Source organism: Barbus barbus (assembly GCF_936440315.1).
Source record: "Barbus barbus genome assembly, chromosome: 19".
NCBI classification, from domain to species: Eukaryota; Metazoa; Chordata; class Actinopteri; order Cypriniformes; family Cyprinidae; genus Barbus; species Barbus barbus.
The window spans coordinates 15,383,084-15,391,331 of record NC_136747.1 but is presented as its reverse complement, the minus strand read 5'-3'; the positions used below and the strand labels follow the sequence as shown (position 1 = coordinate 15,391,331).

The 8,248-nt window shown below is 36.2% G+C and overlaps 1 protein-coding gene across 2 annotated transcripts in view; it reads right to left on the bottom strand.

Moving 5' to 3' along the window:
- Positions 1-2,674: 2,674 nt before the first annotated feature.
- sfpq (splicing factor proline/glutamine-rich) overlaps positions 2,675-8,248 on the bottom strand; it is a 34,834-nt gene continuing 29,260 nt past the window's right edge. For both annotated transcript variants that reach the window (XR_013785536.1, XR_013785537.1), the window contains 3 exons: positions 3,133-3,189; positions 2,964-3,043; positions 2,675-2,776 (listed from right to left, as the gene is read on the bottom strand). The gene's annotated coding sequence lies outside the window, so the exon portion shown is untranslated. The remainder of the gene's footprint in view (positions 2,777-2,963; positions 3,044-3,132; positions 3,190-8,248) is intronic.

Here is an 8,248-nt window from a genome sequence, read left to right as displayed (position 1 = left end):
TTGGTACAGGCTTCAGAGGCTGAGAGAAATGCATGTACACTTGATGATAGTTCTGATGAGGCGTCTGTGTGTTGTCAAGAATTTTGCAGGAGGAAGAAGATGGGCCTCGTTTGTGTAGAAGGGGATGGCGGTTTTTTGAAAACCCCTCGAAAACCGCTCTCTGGCCTGACGTGAACAAGCAGGGCTCACTGATACTGTGAGATCAGAGGAGGCCAAAAAAATATACGTGAGGTTCAACAGAATATGTTCAATTAGGAATGAATGGATAATATACATAGGTATATATATATATATATATATATATATATTTAAAATACTACCATTAAGAAGTTTGGTGGGATTTATTTTGGAAAGGAATTCATAATACATAATTCAGCAAGGACACTAAGTTAATTGATCAAATTAAGCTGACAGTAAAGACAATGTTGCAAAAGACTTCCATTTGAAATGAGCTGTTTTCAACATTGACAATGATAAAAATGTTTCTTTAGCAGCAAATCATCTTAGAATTATTTCTGAAGGATCATGTGACACTGAAGGCGAGTAATGATGCTGAAAATTCAGCTTTGCCACTACAGGACTAAATTACTTTAAAATAATAGAAAACAGTCATTTAAAATTGTAATAGTATTTTACAGCATTACTGTTTTCACTGTATTTCTGAGCAAATAAATGTAGCTTTAAGCATTTGAGACTTTCAAAAATATCACACACACAAAAAGTACTGGCCTCAAACTTTAACAATTTATATACTGGCTGTAATAATTTTTTGGTAACTTTGAAATACCCATCGAGCTGCCAGTCCAGATACACAAGATAAAATGGGTCATTAAATTCTTTAACTGTCATATCAATCAATCATCTGATCCAATGCAACATTAACAATGTAAGAGGGACTTAATAATAATAAAATTAATGATATTTGTTTTATCTAGATTTTTCCCCCCCTCTGCTTATTTCATAATATGGCCAGCACATCATATATTGTACAGTTTAAGAAACACTGGCTGCTCTCATTGGATAATCGGTGTAATATAGCTGTTGTTTTCCCCCCCATGAGCAGTTTGGGTGTGTTGCCATGTAAGAGGAATGTTTCTCAGGTTTCTAAAACATTCTCCATTGTGCATGGAGCTGTAACTGCACATTTGTACAGGTTCAAAGTTTAATGCAAATTTAAAACATTGCAGAAATTGCATTGCTGTAAGTATTTCACTTTTCAATTTTAAAAACAATTTAAAATAAGGTGTAAAGTTCTTTGAAAGTATATTTTATTGAAAAAATTTAAATATAAACGTACAGTATAAACTACAAAGAAAAAATACATTTCATGTGCCTTATTTTTTTAACAATGCAATTTTAGCATCACATACAGTAGCCAGTTCTCCAGCTACCGCTGATGCTAAACCCCTTTGTTTCGTGGCACCAGATATCCGCTTACCTGAGAGGACCTGTGGTGGTCCGACCAGGTGTTGATCTGGACAATGATGGAAGTCTGAAATCATCTCTGCACCTCGAGCCAGAAAGTGGAAGCACAGAACTGGAGAGCAGGTACGTCCGGACCAGAGTGTGATTTCTCTGCATTGCCCACTGATGCTTTAACTCCACAGTGTTCATGTTCAGTCCAGAAGGTCCCCTGGTCGCACTCATATCTGCACCGACAGCACCAGACAGACTGCAGCCGCCCCTCCAGAGAGCATGCGTCCATATACAGCGATCAATCATTCATGTGCATTAAAAATACATCAGGCAAGCCCATTGGTCGCACAACACCAAATTCTACCTCCCTGTCTCCCTTTGCCTCATTCTGTTGTCCGCTTACAGCACACAGAAAGACTTGAGAATTTCTGAGATATCTTGGAACATGGCTATATCTGATGCCAGGGTCATCATTAAATCACCAACTCAATAAATCCCAATGCTGGCAAACAAATTGTGGTATGTAATTTCTAAAGAACAATTTAAAATAAACTAATTAAAATCCAAAATTAAGATTATTGGATTATTTGTGTTTTTTAAACTTCAAAATCTCTTAATTCAATGTGCTATTTGCTGATAATTTCTAATTGTGAAATGTACTAGCAATTTCTGAGTGAAAATTGTTAAATTTTTTATACTGTTAGATATGTCTCGCATGGAACTACCAACTTTTTCTGCCAACAGATGTTTGTATATTGTCAAATTTAATAACAAAATATTTCATTGCCAATAACACTAACAATCCCTGTGAAAATCCTCACAAGTGTTTGTTAAAAACACTGGCCAAGAAAACCCTAACCCACATTTACTGCACCACACTTCAAGACGGCAGGTTTATTTTCCATTCTGAACGATTTCCAGAAGTAGCTGTCAGCCAATAGGACACAACAGTGATAAAACAAGAGAAACATAGCACCTTGACCTTAATTGATACTGGAGAGCAGCCTGGGTGCTACTGGGTTACAGAGGTCTGTCTGTTTGTAGACCTACAGAACAATCTCAAACAGTCAGCGTCTTTTTCTTTGTAAAGTTTTGCCAGTAAGTTTAATGAATAGACATGAAATTTCTGTGCTAATCCAAACCATTGAATTAATAACTCTAAAACATACATAAAGTCAGCTACATGATCAAGGTTCTGCAGTTCCAGGTAAAATGCAATTGTTTAATCTCAAAAAATGTTCCCAAGACCACACATAGGGATCTTTATGTACTTTATTTTCAAATTGGGCATAATCATGATGCATCCAGTGCCGCACTCAACATTTCCCAAACTGCCACATCACGTCACACTCCAACAGGACTATATAAGACAAGCAGAAAAAAAAAAAAATCAAGTGGTCAAAATTAGTAATCTGGTTGCGTAACAGAGGTTTCTCATCTTTGATTAAAAATATTAAGATTAACACCAAGTAGTCTTTTCATACATATAACAATTAGACACTTTGTTCACATTGTCATTCTAAATTATGACACCGAATTTCACAGACCTGCACATTATTGTCCACAGTACAGGAACATTTAGTGCCCATAGTGCTCAGCTGCTGAGAGAACAGGTTCCTTGGTTGACCTAAAATACAAACACCCTTTATACTCCAGCACAAACACATGCAGGATCATAATTTGCTCGTCACTGTGAAGTGTTTGGTGAATACTTACTCATATTTCAAGGTGTATGATGCTGCCTGCTTAACCTCCTTCAATCAGCCGAAGCCCCTGCAGTGAGAGAAAGGCAGTGAGGATACAGAAGTAAACCGTTATACAGAGTCCTACCTTAACTGCTTTATACGAACTGACTTACAGCAGGCTATTATTAACAATACTTAATACTACATAAAAGGAAAACATTTAGTAAAAAAAGTTTCAGTAGTCCTTTTGAAAATAAATTATAACTACTTAAGTTCTATTTCAAAAAAGAAAACACCCATCAAGGAAACTACTCAAGCACATAATGGTGAAATAAATGGTTAGGTATATTGAAGTTAAAGCTAAGTCACTGTTTTTGAATACACAGCTGAAGAGCAAATATACTTCATCTCATGCAGGAAGACTTTGTTACAGTTGCTGTACAGCTCACTAACTTGACACATGACACTTGAACTCCATACAGATAACACCTCAAACACAATCCCAAATTTCTAACAGATGTTGTGTTAAAGATCTGCCTCTCTGAGGCAGCCACTAGATCACAAGGTTAGTTCTGGCATCACACTCCATAGAGCTAAAAACTCATGGCCCATACTAGGATTATCAAAATGACAGATTGGGGCCAAGATGAATGGATCACAGTGCAGATAAACAGACATGTACACACACATCCAGACAGAATGCTGATCCAGCATTATAAATATGTTGTACAGAAGCACTACGATCACTCACAGGAATACGCACACACTCAGTGAATTTAGGGCACCATTAACACATTCTGTTCAGTAACATGGCTGCGATACAATGCTGGAGAACGAGTCACTGGCATGAGTGCAATACTTGTGAAGTATAAAGGATCATAGCAGATTTAAGGAAACCACCAAATAAAATGTACTTTAAAGCACCGTTTCATTACCCCGAGTATTTCCCACCCAGTCCACATAGGGAGGTTTGTAAAGAGTGGAGGCAGCATTACTGTGATGTCAAAGTAGTTATGAAGCAAACAGACTGGTTGGACTGCCAGGATTGAGAAGTGAGAGAAGTAGAGAGAAAGAACTATTTACATTGCCATAAATTTTTGCAACATCAAGACAACAAACGTAAAGGCTATCCAATATAGGAGCTTGTTGAAGACCACAACAGTTGATAGACAAGGTCTAAGCACTCAAGAGTTTGAAGGGTCTAGTATGCTTGCCGTATACAAAAACACTCTCAATGGAAATTGTGTAATAAACACTCAAAATTAGCATAAAACAACTTTTTTTTAGATTATTAAAAAAAAATTCTATTCAAAATAAATGCTGTTCTTTTGAACATTTTCAAAGAATCCTGAAAAAAAAAGATAACACTATTTAACAGTGACCTGGTTACATGTACTTACTATACTACAGTAAATTATGCACAATTACAAGCAACAAACCCTAAACCTAACCCTATAGTAAGTACTAGGGGTGGGAGAAAAAATTCTTTTTAAAACAATTAAAAAAATCTATTGGTTTACCTCAGAATCGATTTTTATTTCATTTCATTTTTCATAAGAGGTGGTGGGGAGAAGTTAGCGGTTTTTAACTCCAACAGAGGGCGAAATGTATAGGTGTGTTCAACTTGGAGCAGCACCGCGCAGACGATCAGCATATGACATCAAACCACTGCGAGAGCATTTCGAAAGCATGCAGAGCCGTCTGCTCTGTAGCTCTCCTGCTTTGATGTCATTAACCGATTGTTCTGTGTGCGCAGTGCCGCTGCATTAGATGACATCATATACATTTAAAGCCGGCGTGAGAAAGCAAAACCATGACAGAGGCAGAGGATCAAACCTCTTCCAGAATTCTTTCTGCACCTTCATGATTTGAATCCCGACTGCTGGGAAAACATGACTAAAACAGTATGCAAATTAATACAGCACTATTTTACTTCAGAAAGTATTTTTTCTGCTCATTTTGTTGAACATTTGACCGTTATATTCATGTGCAAGTTCAGGGTTTTTGTGCTTTAAAGTTTCATGGTTCAAGGTGCTTTAAATATAAACTGTGTATGCTCCTGAAATAAAAGTTTAGAAAGATGCGATTCATTGTTTTTGTTAATATGACAACATATACAGTCTCTTAAGTGTATAATAAACAATTTTCCACTGTCTAGTCTTTAACAAAATAAATTAATTTGTAATATCGAATTGCAATAGTAACTGCTAAGATGTGTTTTTTTTTTATTGTGACATGTGCCTGTATATTAAGTATCACTAAACTTTTTCCCATTGTCTGGAGTTAAAAAATGTATATAAAAATTTGCAAATCATCATATCGGCACCCAAGTATCGTTATCGTATCAAGAGTTAGGTGTATCATCACATCCCTAGTAAGCACGTTAATTATTTTTCCTTAGCACACATGTATAATTACACAGCAACAAGAATACCTTAAGATACAGTGCAAGCAAAAATGTGTCACCGTTTCCACACAAAAAACAAAAAACTTGTTACCATTAATAAGAAATTTCTTGAGCATAAAATCAACATTAGAATGACTTCTGAAGGATCATGTGACACTGAAGACTGGAGAAATGACTGCTGAGAATTCAGCAGTGGAATAAATTTTAAAGTACAGTAAAACAGAAAATTTAAATTGTACTAATTTCACAATATTACCATTTTCACTGTATCATGATTTTCCATGAGCACGTTTCAAAAACAAAAATAAATCTTCACAACCCCAAACTAAAGTTTTTGTTTGTATAAGGAACTGAACCAGCAATTGTCTCAGATTTAGCTGCTTCGGCTTATCGAATCAAAAGTGGACTAAAAACGAAGAGCTTTTCTGAACATTTCTATTCAGATTCAAGTTCTTAGAACCCTAGCCTTCACCATAAACCACATTTTTCCAGCCCAAACAAAGAAACTTTAGCACATCTCAGTACGTGAAGTCAATAGAATGCCACCACCCAACTAATAAGGTCCTTGAATTTTATTATTGTACAGTGCTTAAACACATGATGTCTGGTGAAGTAGTGATGCTGCTGCTGCCCTCAACGACAGCTGCTGTGTGGAAGACATTACAGAGGAGCTGAAATACACAGAGGGAGCCAAAGTACCAAACACATTTCAAATACTGCTTACAAAACCCCAATTCCTGCACCGAGAATCCATTTTCAGGAGTGTGATGCCAGAACCCAGGTAGTATTTCAACACGGCTGAAGAAAGTAGTACTTTATTTGCATGGAACAAAAAGACAAGATCACTTACCTTTGCCGGTGATATGCAAGCATACCTCTTGATGCAAATAAGTCCAGGCTCAACTGTCCACTGATCTGTAGAACTAATCCTCAATGTTACCAACTGCTGGAGTCTGTGGGTAAGCTGGACACTGGCCCCTAATGCTCAGCTATAGCACCACCATTCACTCAATACACAGTACAGACAGAGACAAGCTCTTGTCACACTTGCTAAAATCTCAGGAGCCCGAAAAGGCAAGTTTCCACTGTATTATGCAAAGGTCCCAGTGTATAGTGCTAACTACATGCAGGGTGATGTCAAAAAATTGGCGAATGTTATGTGATATTCTGTATAAATTCCTACTAGACTATTTAAATTACAGAGACGAACCGAGATGTTCTAATTAAAGCAAGGAACTTAACTTTAAGTTAATTTGAATTTTACACTGTATAAAAAAATATTCCAATGGCTCTAAGCTGGGAATGAATCAAATGTTTACCAAAAAAATAAAAAGTATGTCATTTACTAACCCTTGTCACTCCAAACCCATGTGACTAGATGCGTTTTTTTTTTTTTGAGCCATCTGAACATGATAGTTGAGGAAACTGAGCAGACTATGGAAACTTAATTGGTCATCTCTCACTGAATTTTACTACATTACATACACTACCATTCAAAAGGTTTTTTAAAAAAAAGAAAGGCATAATTTTATATTTAGTATGGATGCATTAAATTGATCCAAACTGAAGATAAGTTACAAAAGTTTTCTATTTCAAATAAAGGTTTTGAACTTTTGATTTATCAAAGACGACAGAAGAAAAAAAGTATCAATATTTCCACAAAAACATTAGGCAGTACAATGGCTTTTAAAGTGATTTAAATTCAATCCTTGAATTTTTATTCAAGGATTGATTATAAAGCACCAAATGAACATATTATAATGATTTCTGAAGAATCATGTGTGGTAAAAACAAATTCACTGCACTGACCAACAGAATACTGCTTGGTTTATGCGAGCGGTGCCGTGTGCATCACTACAGTAGTCACATTAGACAACTGACCACTTGATTAAAAAAAAACCCCCTGAAATTTGCTAATGTGACCATGCCTTAAAGACTTGGAATATACTGTACATTTCGTACAGACTCGTATGGAGCTTTTTGATGGTGCTTGAAAAATGCTGTCCACTTTCTATTTGTGTTGATGAAAAATTACACAGGTTTGGAATGACATGAGGGCAAGCAATTTTCATTTGAGTGACCTATGCCTTTAAATGTGGTCTGAATTTGATCAGTGATTTTTTTCCATGATTCCTCTTCTCCAAGTGTGGATCTGGATTGAAACGTTTATAAGTACGGTAGTAAACTGTAGAGATAAATTGGAAAAACAAAACAACCCCCCGTTCCCCAACACTATCAAACAGGCACAAGTAAAATGGTTTTCTTGCAGGACTTGGCAGACTGTAAAATAATCATGCGTTATGCACTTACCAAGCCTGGAGGTGGTGTGGTGTTCTTGAAAATTGAGAAGTCTGATCATTTTTTATCTCTCTTCCTTCCTGCTAATATCCAGGCAACTAGCTACAAGGGCTTCAGGTTGGAATGAGAACATCTTCCCATACATTCATTTAAGGCTTTCATCAAGAAGGTCCAAATTATTTGAGAAGGTGTTAAACCAGGAAAAACATAAATATTCAGATTACTATTCCCATTTAATTCCTAGCCTCCTGTTGATTCTAAACAGGCCTCCTGACTTTGTCTAAAGACTGAATATTTAAGTTCATTTGAATAATCTGACTTTTTGGTTTTGATTAGTCTTCCCAAATTAAAGTTTTTTTCTTTCTGACTATGCTTAGCAACTTGAAAGCAGTTCCGCAATGCTGATGAATGAATTTACCACTCTAAAGAACAAAAAAATCCA